Raw genomic sequence first — 14,057 nt, forward strand, 5'->3', positions numbered from 1 at the left:
AAAGATTCCATGTGCATAGGCCTCTCATGAAGTGTGAGTTTGAATAATCATTAAGTTTTTGTCGTAAGGTTTTGATATCAACTAATCTCCGACTCCATAAAACGTTAGCAATGAACAACGCTTTTTACAAGCAAAATGAATTGTTAATCGACTTTCAAAGAACCCGGCCCAAAACTAACATGTTCGGATCAGGATACATAACCAGTCAATACGTAACCCATAATAACCACTTTTATTGTCGAGCAAATGAAACCAATAACAATACCAATACAACTTGCAGGAAAATAATAATCACTACATTTCAAAATATTTCAATCCTAGCCTTATCGTCTTCAATATCTTCAGCGAATATATATCGTCTCCCACACTAACGATCAGACCGGAGCTAGATCTATAGATAGCCCTCAATACATGACCACTATATGTGGGAAATAAAACTAATGTCACCTACCACGAACCATGCAATATAATGAAAACTGCATATTAATCGTGGATTGCTTGTCTTAAACTACAACATTTTTTTTTTTTTACTTTTAGCTATTTTCCGTAAAGTAAAAACACCCCATGAGGACGCGCAGAAGATACACTGGAAAAACCATTCTCATTCTACGTTTATTCGAAAATCTTTTAGCGAAAAATGTGCTTTTCAAAGCATAAAGGTTGTTTTAATACAACTGTTGTGTTCTACAACGTTTCTACGCAGCTACTTTGTTCAACACTTCACCATCAAACCAAATCTTTTTCTGCAAAACAACGCCAGTAGTAACTTCCTCCCCCTGAATCCCAACGAAGTGTATGTCATACTTGAGATCTGTCAATGGATCCACAATCTTCCCTTCCGAGTCAAAAGTTGGTGCTCCGGAAACTCTGAGCAACTCAGCATCCACACCTTGCTTAAGGATCACTTGTTTCTCTGCCTGCTCTCCCAGCCCCTTGGGCAATTCTTGAAGTCGAACAATCTAAACAACAGGAAGGGGAACGCTTGTTTAATTATTATCCAACTGGAATAAAGTAAACCTGTGTTAAGTGAACGCCCTTGGGAAATGCTCTAGTTTCGGAATGGATTGTACACAAATGTTGATTTAATCTCAGGCAACTTGCCTTGCCTTTTTATAATAAAACACATAGTGGCTGGTCCCCCAGGAAACTGTAGTTGGAGAACACCTAGAAAGACAAGCCAGACATTGAACACTGAAAACAAAGCCATCATTGCCAGGGAGGACAGCAATGGCTTTTTTCTGGGTTTTCCGGCTCCCTCTTCTTCCAACAAACCAACAACTGCAAATTCAAACATGATCAGGAATACAGGCTCCACAATAAGTGTCTATATAAAAGTAATTTATTTATTTATTTGTTTGACTTGGACGCAGACAAGTAACCCTGAGATGTTTATTCATTATTGTACGTGTGTGTGATTCATCCTACCTGCAGGTAATCCGGGTCTTTCGTTGGAGTGTGGAACAAGTAGGCGAAATTTATGTCACCGTACAGAAGGTAGGTAGCGTTGTCAGGATACTGATCATCAGCTTTGTCAAGGTGATCATAGCGTGGCACATCAACAACCTTCATGTTAGCTGTCATGAACGGTACACTACTGTCAAGGCCAACAAAGAAGTCGAACTTCTCGCTCAATCTTTCTTCCTCCGAGTCGTTATACAACAGGTCATGAAGCCTTTTCGGTTCAGTCTGCAGATTACGTAGCACTATCGGTTTCGACTCGTTACCAGACTCATTCACGCGGTTTTATTGAAAGTGGCAACGTCGTCATCAGACAGAAACCTGAACCTGGCAACCGCGAAGTACTGGTGCTGAGTCTGCTTGAAGTCTCCGGCATAGCACAAGAAGATTTCTTTTTCTGCGTTCACCACATCAGTGCTAACGAAGCTGTGGATGCCTGGTGTGTCTGTGACCTGTTGGGAACGCCCGTAACCATTTAAAGATAATCACTGTATTGGGGCAAATAACCCTGAAGTATTGTCTTCTTTTTCTTTGTAATGTCACTTGACGTATTAATCACGGCAGAATGATTTGGAAAAGTTATTTAACTACGAATCTTAGAATAAAGCTTGTCCTTGGGTTAAAAGCTCTTACTAAATGCATATATTACAACAAGTAGGATATAATTAAGAGCCACGGCTTAATGAGCTTAGCTGTTTCTTTTGCATAATTCGTACTTGAAAAAGAATAAATTTGCAGCTGTTTGCTTATGTGTACGTTGGTGCATAATTGTTTACTTACTGTTCCAATGGCATTGAGGATGGTATTTCTCATAATGCCGGCCAAATCGTCCATGAACTCCATGGAGGTAGACCACGGGTCCAGACAAGTGGTAATGATGTACTTAACTCCGTCTTTGTTCGCTGTGTCCAGCTGTAGTGACAAAACAAAGAACAATGCAATTAAAGGAAACATCAGATGAGGACCCTTAGAGACGTAAACTGCCGTCGTTTTGGACAATTGGTCTATTTTTTATATTTATTTTAAATAAAAGAATACTAAAACTTTATGCTACATAAAGAAGTGTCTGTTGTTGAAGATATTGGAAATGACCTACACCAACATGAACAGAGAAGCGTATTTCGCTTTCCGTACCCCGAGTGGGAGACGCGGTGGCCTAATGGTTAGCGCACTGGACTCCGGATCGAGCGGTCCTCGTAAGAGCGCTGGCTGGGGTCATTGTGTTTACTCTCATAGCGCCTTTTTCCACCCAGGTGTATAAATGGGTACCGGTGAATTAATGTTGGGGGTAAACCTGCGATGGACAAGCATTCCATCCGGAGGGGAGAAGAAAAACTCTTAGTCACATAACTGTTAAACCCGGATTAGCTCCGGCTGTATGGGCCACTTGGCTCGACGCAGACTATACCTACCCCAAGTCGTTCCTTGAAGTGCTCCAATGAAGAGCCATATTGGTGATCTTTCATCGTGGACGAGGTCACAATCATAGGCATGCGCTGTTCCGATTCTTCAGTGGAGTCGTGACACAGGTCGTTAAAAATTGCCGCGTTAATGTCATTGCACAGATTGACATCCTTATTTCCACAGATGTTGACTGAAAAGCATGGAATCAAAGTGTCTGGGCCAATCTCCTGTAGAACTTGCATTGCCTGTGCGTCCTATATAAACAAAATAAAAACTAAGGTAAAACTGGTATCAATTAAAACGAGTAAAGCTGTCTACAAGTTTAGATGGTTTACTAAGCCCGTGATTAATTATAATGTTTTTTAAATATAAATCGATCGAACAGGAGAATTGTTTAACTCCTTGGATATGACGTTATTCCATAGCAGTCAATCCCCGCGCTGATTTTGCCAGGGCCCCTTAAATATTCGCACGTAGTTATCTATACTTCAGTGCGAAGGAAGTACTTTTGAGAGTTATCAAATAAGGTGGACATGACGGCGTACGTACATTTGCGAGTTCCTCGTTGGTTTTCAGCAAGATTCTCTCTCGTATGAAGGTAACGTAGTCTAATTCTGTCCCAGGTACGTTCCCGGATGGGAGGGCCTTGGTAGTTTCAAGAACAAAATTGTCAAAGTCCTCTGTCATGCACACCCAGTAGCAGTACAGGATCTTGGAGGTGAACATGCACTCCGATAAAATGCGGCCGTAACCGTTCTTGTGGAGACCAATCACCTACAAGACAGAAAACAAAAGCGAAACAAGAAAAAAATTATTAAAGGAAAGAATTGTTGTCAATTCAATCTACCTATAATTCACTCTAAAGATGTAAGGTAAGATCGTGGTCTCAATAGTAACCTGAGTGTCAATGCACGTGGTCAAGCTATAGCTACTGACTTGTTGATGACAATGAGGATCCCAACAATAAATGGTGGTATAACTTTCACAGAAGACCATCGAGTGTATCTCATTGGACTTAAACATGAAATTATAACGAATAGTCAAACGAGTTGCGAGTACAAGAGAGTTGACATCATCTGCCTTTCAAACGATCGAAAGTTCCTGTTTCAACAGGACAAAATTCGATAAGAGCAAGAGAGAGGATAAGAATGCACAATAGCTTCTAGACAATCTTGAGCGAGGGTTCGAATCCCCGTATCCTCCTGTTGTTGTTTTACTCACTTTGTTGGCCAGCAGCACACCACATGCGGCGGCGCCTGGCTTTGATCCCTCTATTCCAACATCTCCAAGATTGATATCTCCATGATAGTAGACTACACCGCTAGCCACAGACAGAAAGTTGTTTAAATTCTTGTCACGATAGCATATTGCCCCGGCTGGATATGGACAGAAGCCAGATTTGTGTGGATCCACAGTAATGGTGTCGCACTGGTTAAGAACCATCAGCTGTTTTTTCACGTGGTTGTTAAGGAAGAGCTCGGGGACGAAGCCTTCCTCCTGAGGGCTGGGCATGGGATCGCCGAGTGGTGCGTCACGCAACATGCAACAGAAGTATGCTCCCCATGCAGCGTCTGCGTGGATACTAAAATTGAGACCCTGAGATGGAAACGAGAAAAAGAATAACGCAATTAAAGAGCCATAAAAAGTAGAAAACACGCTGGGGTGGATATTCAGTCGAGCGTGCTTACAAAATCCAATTTGCTTCTAGGGCGAGTACATCGTTTTCTAGTGGCTAATTGCACCTCCGCCGCCTTTTCCCCTTCCACATCCTACTCTCACTTCCACTCCCACTCCCACTACAACCTTCACTGGCACAGCCACTAGCTACTGGCCATTACTAATGACACTGCCACTGCCACAATCAGTACCGCTATCGCTACCACTATTATTGCCACTGCCACTGCCACTGCCACTGTCACTTTTGCAGGAGCCTAATAAAGAGTGACTAAAGACTATCATAATAAGTGCAACATATATACATAGAATTTCAACCTCTGTCTTAAGTGTTTCGTAAAGAGTAATATACCTTCTCCATCTTGCTCAATTCTGCCCTAATTGTAAATATGTCTTCCAAGGGATCCACGGCACTTTCTTCAGTTGTTCCCATAATGCTTATCACGCTGATTACAGGAATTTCATTCGTCATCTTCTCCAGCAGAATCAATTTCAGCTCTGAAAAAAGAAAGATAATAATAAAAAAATGTCCCACTTTATGTAACTCGCATCTACGATCCCCGAATGCTAAACTGATCACTGGTATATGATACCGATGCATTGTTGAGTTTTTGAAGCAATTTTAATGGACTAGTGTACACCATTGTTATGACCCCTCAGTTACTGTTGAATTCAGTAAATATTCGATTATTTCAATTTCAAGATCATCGGCGGTTTGTTCTGAGGGTCTTCTTTGCAACTATACGAGCTAAAAAAATCTCAATGATTTTCCTTACTATTAGTGTCCATTCGAGCATTGTTGTCAACCGGAACAGTGACGAGGCTTCCTTTTCCTAGTCCTACGATGTTCATTGCTTTCAGGAAAGACACATGGTATGAACTTCCAACAACGACACACGGTGGCTTAGTCAGCTGGTGGCGACGGCAAAATTCTTGAGCACCAATTGACTCGTAGATGTAATTGTCCATGATATTTCGAAGCTCTGTTTGTGTAAGGCCTGCCAGGTCTGCTACATCGAATGGCATCTTGATAATACAGTCGGTATCCAAGTTAAGAAGCTCCCACTGCGTTGCCTCCACCATTTTTATGGTAGTTCCTCTTTGAGGTAGGTAGATCTGCGAAATGATAAATAATGGAATGAAATAATGTTTTCGCAAAAATTAATTGTGGGTAAAAATTTAAGGTAACCACTTTTTGTTGATGGGACAAGAGAATTAACAACAACAACATGTGCAGGTGCAGCAGCAACTGTGACTGCGGATACTAACAGTCATATAAAAGGAACATTGTTAAGTTTATGATAAGTTGGTTGCTGTTTAAGGTGGCTCCGTGGTTATTCCAGGCGCACTCGTCTATGTCAAACTTTGCGTCATAAATTTTTTCACTGGTGAAAAATATCTTTAATGTTGCTGGCGTTTAACTGGACCCCACTTTTTGGACAAAATCGCGTCCAGTGAAAAAATTTGCTGACATATTTTTGCTAAATTTCTGGAATCAGTTCACTTGATAGAAACCATAGCCAAGTTTAAGTTTGGATTTCCCAAAGTTTCATAGCCATCGCGTTAAAGCCGAAAAAGTTTGACATGGACGAGTGCGCCTGGAATAACCACGGAGCCACCTTAATAATGCGTTTAATATTTTTATCAAAAGGAATTTGGTGATGCGTTATATACGTACTTTGTCAGTATTTTTTATACTACGTGTCAAAGTTAAAGGAGTTTTTGTATTTATGTTTCGCAAAAAAGCTATATAAATTGCTGCGATTGCGACATGCCAACGTGCATTTTGCTGGTTAGAAGAGAATCCTTAACTATTAGTCTGCAATGTGCTTTGCTCAAAAAGACAACTCAATAAACCCGGCCAGGACTCGAACCCGGACCGCTCGATTCGGATCCATTATACGTTAGGTCACCACGTCCCAACGTGTCCATTAGAACACAACGAATAAAGAATACTAGAGCAACGGACAGACACTTGCTCGAGACCGCGTGCAAACTGATATTATCTGCTTTTGTTTTCATTTCGATGTACCTGGTATCCACTTGCTTTTGCCAACCGGTCGTCATTAAGCAAGGCCTCCTGAAGTCCCAATGGATAGTATTTGAGATTTCTTGCCACCCATATTGCCTCAATGTTTGCAACTGATCCACCGGTCACTAAATGCCCCATGCTGTCTTTCCTATTCAGGCCCACCATTTCACACAAGTCTGAACCAGCCTCGACTTCGTACCCGGTTGTCACTGGCCCTCCCTCACCCGCACAGTTGTTCTGGTTCCACAAAATGGAAGCTATGTAGCCAAGGTTTGCTGGAACTGCAGTGTCCCAGTTAACATGCCCCTGATAAAAAAAAAACATATATGTTTTGTTATTTAGTTGGTCAGTTTTAAAATTGGCATAGTATAGGCAGAACTGCCCTAAGGCAAAATCTGTCTACAATCTTTGGTGGGTAACCAGGCTGCAATACTAGTTAACACTTGTTTTCCGTTCCCGGCATTAAGCTGGTTGCAGAGTCCCAATATATGGGACATAGCCTCTAAATAATAATAATTTACATGATCCGGAAACGATTTTTATATTTGGCTGGCTCGAATAAGTTATTTCAAAATGTTTGATAATAAATCTCAATAGCAGTTACAGGGTGGGTAATTAAAACTGCAATGTTGGAGATGATCAGTCTCATGCATGTTTCACAGTTTACATTATCCTTTAAATTAATTCTGATTTGCACAGTAGTTCAGTTATATAGACTTTGTTGGATTTTTTTTTTATCTATGAGCTCACCACTTTTCCTGGCCTTTTTATTTTTTTTTTTTGAAAGTCATGCAAAACCGGTGCCTTAAATAACATCTAAATAATATTGAACATGTTACGGAATCCAACCTTGTATCTGGTGCTAAAGAAAGGGACTGATTTATGCAGGTCCTTTTGCATCCTTTCCAGCTCTGTTTTCATCCGCAAATAAGATACTTTGAAAGACGTTGCTTGTCGTAGCTCGTCGGTTACATATGGAGGGTCACAAGGGTAGAAACTGCCAGGTAAATATTTATATGTTAGCTTTTACTGCATATTATGAGTGTAAAGGATCATGCTGCAAGGTATACAATGGTCTTATTTTACAGCCGACAACTGAGTAGAAGTTAAGCATCTTACATAAATTATAAAGAGTTACAACGGTTCAAAATTTCATACATTTGTAATTATTTCCATTGTTAGTAGTTTGGTCCCAACTAGAAATTTTAACTGCAAAGGCCTTAAATACTTATATTTTACTTTCAATTACCCTTTCCGGAAGTTAAAATGAGAGTCCATTGCTGTTGTCATTAGATCTGTGAACACATCAGCATTCTCAGCTTTAGGACCCAAAAACCACGTGCCCACTGCAGCCCAGGGTTTCGCCACGTCATCTTCAATAGCACGTCTGTTGAAAATATGGCGTCGATGGGTGAACATGCATTCTTTTCCTTTGCGTGCTTCCTTCTTTCCCTTCCGGCTGCATTTCTTGCGAGGAGTAAACATCCTGATTTCTGTTCAAGTCTAAAGATGTGAAAAACAGGATGAATAAAACGTGCAGCTCGGAAGTTATTAGGGCGATCAGTATTTGACATGATGACAAAAACGGTTTGTAGCTGATCTTAAAATTCTAATAAACGGTTTAAAAGATGTTGAAAAACGTATAAAAATAAATTTTCGACAACTTTCTGTTGCATTCGTCAGAGTTAAATCGTTTCACTTCATGCATAATAAGTTTTTATATGTCGCCGGTCGCCAGGGATGTTCCCAAGGTTAAATAGACTTGTGGAAAATGTACATGCTCATTTAAAGAATTAATGCTCTCGATAGAATGTAGCGCTTCCAAGAAAAGGTATCGCTGTCTATTGTTCACATTTTTCTCAAAAATTTTTACGTTATCGAGATGAATGCCATGGGCTGTTGTTTCCGCGTGAAATCTTAATGGGCTTTCGTTTTTGATCTTATGCCAGGCTTATTTTCTGCGCCGCGCAAATTTCCAGTAGAAAAAATTCTACATTCTTATCAAAAGTAACAACCCATCTTCTACTGCGATGGACAAAGAAAGAATTTTTGGCACACATACTGGTTGTTTTGGTCGGCGTATCAAACATAAAGAAAATAACCTGTTTAAACCACAGTGCGTCTTTTCGGAACCTTTTCCCTATTGTTTAGTATTTCTTTTCCTTCAGCGCACCTACATCAAAACAACGAAGAAAAGCCCTTTTTACGACACAATTGAGGTCTCGCGGATGTGTGATTTATTCACCGAGGGCGCAATAAATCGCATATCCCCTTGTTGCCTAAAAATAACCCTCACATAATTTTAGGCGACTTAAGGCGACTTTGTGCGGCTAAAGGGGTCTTTAGGTCCCAGAGTACGCCTACTATACAAAGAAGCCTAAAATCTTTAAACTATGCCTATTCTCTTGATAGTTTCGTCTTTGTTTTGTATATTTTTCATGTTCTTATTAATGCTAATGTACCATCTTTCGGTATTTAAATCTAAGCTACCTGTTTGCCACCTTAGTCTGAAGATGATATTGGCTGGCATAAGCAGATTAACAGTTACAAATTAAGTAACACAAGTCGTGTTGTAAACAAAAATGTATTCTTAAGCAGGTTTATCGCTAATACAACGAAAAAGGAGTAATTACGACATTTTTTTTATAGAGGAAGAAAAATCGGCCTCCTCAAACCAAAGAAATTAAACAATTGTTAAGGAGTGACACTTAATTTACAGGAGGTTTAGGCGAACTTATTCTGGTAATACATTTGAAATAAACTGATGGATTGTTTAGTGTTCAATACTCCTACATTTTGCAGAGCGACAGTTTCCACGATTTAAACCCTTTACTGAGGTAGACCTGGTGTAATTTATGCTTTTGCGTGAGTTAGCCGTCTTTTACAGTAAGTCTGAAATACATCAGTTAAAAGCATTTCTACATGTAAATACTGTCGCATTGGCTTCCAAACCATTAAGCGTTTGCAGTTTTTTTTCTTTTCCATCCACTCCAGACCTGCTAGGAGGTCTAAACGAACTCATTCTGGTAATACATTTAAGATCAACTGATGGTTTGTTCAATGTCCAATATTCCTACCTTTTCTTGACTAAGAGCTTGCGAGGGAGCCGAGCGCGATAATGAAATCGTTTCTTCAAGGAATGCCTAAGAATAGGGACATTTGCTAAACCCTTTAGGAAGACCTGGTATAATTTATGCTTTTGTGTGAGAAAGCCGTCTTTTGGAAAAAACTGAAATGCATCAGCTGCAGTTAAGAACATTCCTATGCGTAAATACCGTTGCGTTGGCTACCAAAACATTTAGCGTTTGCTGTGTTTTTCTTTTCTATCCACGCCAGACCTGCCTATATTTTAAGTTACATCTGAAACCCGTGAAATGTCTTTAATCGGATTTTATTCTCCCCCTCCCTATTCCAGCTCTTTTCCTATTGTACGTGATCAGAGAATCGCGTTTTCTATGCTCAAATGTATGTGAACCGATATGGTGGATCATGTACTTGTCAGATGTCAGGTTCATTTCAGTCAGAATTTGTCATCTCGAGTTTCCGAAGGATTTGCATGGCAGAATTTTGATACTGAACTACAATTTTTGCTTTTTGCTCTTTTTCTTTCAGTGATATTGGTTCTCTGAAACGCCTTTATAAGTAAAGTCGATACTTTTGAGTATGAACAGAAAATCGTCGGAGCTGTTCAGAGCTAAAATTTCAAGGTAGGGGAACATTATTTATAAACGCTTGTACTGAAAGCTAGACGCTGTGGGACTGTGCACTTAAATAAAGCAAATATTGAGCTAGCACAAGATTATCGTAGTTAAGAGCCCCAACTGACAGGGGGCTGACTAGTGGTTATTCTGTTTATCTAATTCGAAAAGGTTTGTCGGAAAGTTACACAAAAGTGCACGCAACAAGACCGAAAGTTAGTATGGGTAGAAGTAGATAGCTACTGCAAGTTCTGAATACTAATAAGATGGCGACATGAAAAACGCGAATTTGCACGTTTTCTTTCTCTTCAGATATGTGTTAACCTGGTACTTTAAATTAAGTAGGAATTCACCATTGTTAAGTAAAAAAATAACAGAAAATGTCCATCCGAGGGTTAATATACTTTTACTGTGTTTTGGAAGAAAAACTGAGGGTGCTATCATTTGCGAACGGTAGCAATTTCATAGTCTAGTGGTTATGCAACCGCGACTCATAAATATCCGGCACCACAACCTCCCTTTAAATGTTTCTGTGTATCTTTTTCTAGTCATACGAAAATGCATAAATTGATTATTTAATTTGTTCAAAGGGTTAATAACAATATGTGATCCACTACCTGTGTTTGCAAAAGTGTCCAACACATCGCTGAGGCTTTTAGGCGGGTTTAATTTGCTTGATAAAATTATTAATTATTATTAATTTAGGGGTGTGAATATGCTCTCGTTCCAGTGTACGAGCAAGAGGAAAAGCTTAAAGACAAAACAAATAAAGCTCGAGAGTAGACTGCAAACCCTTGTTTCGTTCCATCGACCGAGGGTAACCTGAGGATTGTGAATTGAGAGATATTACTGATGTGTTAAGCCCAAACGGTAAAGCAACAGGATGCAAGAAACCGCAAGTCAAACGTGCGTACAGACTTGTTTTGGGTGGCCAAGCGGACTCGCAAGTTTACTCGCAAGTGCACGCAAGTTACCAAAAAGCCATTTAAATGCTACTGCATACGCTGCAATTCAATAGTCAAAGTAAAAAAGGAAGGCTTGCGTTGATTTGTGTTAGGTGGCCAAACAGTGAAAAACTTGTGTTGACTTGCGTGCAAATTTGAACTCGACCAAAGTGAACGCAAGTTATCGCAAGTCAACGCAAGTGCGCGCAAGTCCTGGCCAGACGGGGACGCAAGTGACGCAAGTTTTCACTTGCGTCCACTTGCGTCTCCGTTTGGTCAGGACTTTATAATTCAACTTTAAATTTTAATTTGCAGAACTCAATTTAGTTCAAAACTCAGTTGGCACCTATATAATTATCTCTTACCTGCCTGTAACGTTTGCGCGACCCGACCTCCAGAGTTCCAAGCGCTAAACTGATCAAAGAAAACACTGTAACAACAGCTCAAGCAGACAGGTTTGGGTTATTAACATATTTTGCCGCCAGATCTAGAGCTTAACAATGTATTGTTGTTTAGAATTGATTCGACTAAATGCTGGAATACACCCTGTCGATAGGTTATGTACACTTGGGTGCACCTGAGCTATACATATGCCTGCCGATGCATACCGATAATTGAAGTATCATATTTTTCTCACGCCAATTTTGAGACTGTTGACCCATGATATGAAAGGGTCGCCAGTCACTCGGCAGGCGGACCAAACATTTGAGCGTTGTTACATATTTTGCCGGCAAAACTTGTCAAAGTATTTTTTTCAAGAATCGATTTTGGGTAAATACATGAATACACCCTGCCAATCAGTGATACTTACTTGAGTAGGGGTCATGAATGGTGCTTGCAAAATTAGGCCTCTACTCGGAATGCTCTATTAGTAGATGCTCGTTTGCTCGTGCTCGCATATTTTTACAAGTGCTCGCACGCTCGGTTTTTGTGGAGGTAGCTTTTTGAAAAGTACTCGTTGCTCGCAAGGCTAACTTTTGTCAATGCTCGTGCTCATAAAGAAAAACGCTGTGCTCGCATGCTCGGAAATGCTCGCAAAGACCATTGATACTCCTTTGAGTGCACACAATGCCCGCCGATGCAGGTTATTTTGCCTTTTAGAATATATGTACTTGCGCTTTTTTTAATGGTTCATTAATTTACTGAATTGCGTGTTGAAAGTACTTCGCTTAAAAATCTGTCTCTACTAGTTCAAGTTAAAAGTGCAGTAAACGTTTTCGGTTGGGTGCACGTCTGTACTGTCGTGAATTGTAATAAACGTCGTGAATTGTAATACCTGTCGTAAATTGTAATAACAGTTGTCGTGATTTGTAATAGCTGTCGTAAATTGTAATAACAGTTGTCGTAAATTGTAATAATGCACCTATCGCAAATTGTAATAACATGCTGTCGTAATTTGTAATACGCCGAGCTGTCGTAAATTGTAATAGCACATTGCGTGTTTTGTAATAACCAGTATTATCATATATTATTTTGCCATTTAACTCTGGAAATCTGTTTATCTATTAATTGCAAGCATTTCACAGCGAAGGGAGTCAGTAAGTGGTTCCGGTATTCTTTTTAATAAAAATGTGCATTAGAGTGATTTCATTTAACCCGTGAAACACTATCTACCAGTCAGTGCGCAATAGTCAAAAATATACAAAAGAAAACAATGGAATAAGTGTCTAATAGTATCAAAAAGTGTAATAACTAACGGGTTTAGTGAAATCACTCTATTTTGATTAAAGGAACTATGTCATGGATTTTAGCCAGAATTAGGCATCGGAAATGACCACCAAGTTCGGTAAAATATAATAATAGCCCCTAAAACAGTGAAGGAACATTTCAATAATGTAATCAATAATCTTGTAATCCCCGGTTCAAGACCTGCCTCTGCCACTAGCTGGATTTGTTTTTCGGTTGTCCCGAGTTCAAATCCTCGACCACGCTTTGTATATAGCCAACTGGTCTGCCCCCTGCCAGTTGGGATTTTTAACCTTGTTATGTTTATTTAAAAATATTTGTTTCCAATGTTTCAGTGGCATGCCTGTAAACTAGCTATCTCGTTGAGATATGAAGCTAAGTGCCTGACCACTATAAACATATATTTTTTAATTTTTTTTATTTTTAGCAAATACAAAAGAAGGTACGGATGGCCAAAAGTGATAAAGATTGAATCTGATTGCAATATGGGTTTTTTGAAATATTATTGGGCTGAACAGTTTTCAATAACGCCTGGGAGACAAATTTGGTTGCAATGCAATGAAGCTATGGTTTTGTCATTTGGATGCATAGGAGTAATTGCTTTGCAAACATGAAAGTTTCATAGCAAGTATTTGGCAAAACTTAAAAAATAAACTTAACTCAGCCGTGACACAGTTCCTTTAAAGAAGGTAATATTTGAAATAAAACCCATTATCCACCTTAAAAAATAAAGACCAGTGACTTGTAAGGGACCGACTAGAGAAATTACAATGAAAACTTTCGTTTCCCTTTATGTGCTTTGCTGCAAATTTGTTCCAGTGAGAAGATTAATAATGTTGGATAGCCCTCAAGACGATATCAAGCAGTAAAATAAATTTATGCCACGCGTTCTTTAACTGTTATTCCTTATAAATAACGAAAATGAGATTTCTCAATGATTTTTTTCCTTATTCTTATTTCAGGGCTGTAACTAGCAAGAGGCAAGACGAGGCACTTGCCTTGTCTAAATTTTTACCCAAAATTAAAAACAAAATATTTTTCTCAAGAAATAACTCATGAAAAATGTCTCTGAAAGAGATTCATAGCTTCTAGATTTCAAATTTTCTGGAGGGCATGCCCCACAAACCCACTAGCAAGATCTTGCCTCGTTTATGGCAATGG

General features: G+C 39.5%; 1 pseudogene across 1 annotated transcript; it reads right to left on the reverse strand.

The window, feature by feature from the left end:
* Positions 1-213: 213 nt before the first annotated feature.
* LOC144653672 (uncharacterized) lies at positions 214-11,861 on the reverse strand (annotated as a pseudogene). The gene is made up of 12 exons (XR_013570792.1): positions 11,576-11,861; positions 7,818-8,071; positions 7,418-7,565; positions 6,569-6,874; positions 5,313-5,652; positions 4,889-5,034; positions 4,084-4,458; positions 3,412-3,636; positions 2,871-3,116; positions 2,239-2,370; positions 1,426-1,910; positions 214-959 (listed from the first exon to the last, which is right to left on the reverse strand). The product of XR_013570792.1 is annotated as an uncharacterized LOC144653672 (transcript).
* Between the last annotated feature and the right edge of the window lie 2,196 nt (positions 11,862-14,057).

Source organism: Oculina patagonica, chromosome 5, assembly GCF_052425735.1.
Source record: "Oculina patagonica isolate OP01 chromosome 5, crgOcupat, whole genome shotgun sequence".
NCBI classification, from domain to species: Eukaryota; Metazoa; Cnidaria; class Anthozoa; order Scleractinia; family Oculinidae; genus Oculina; species Oculina patagonica.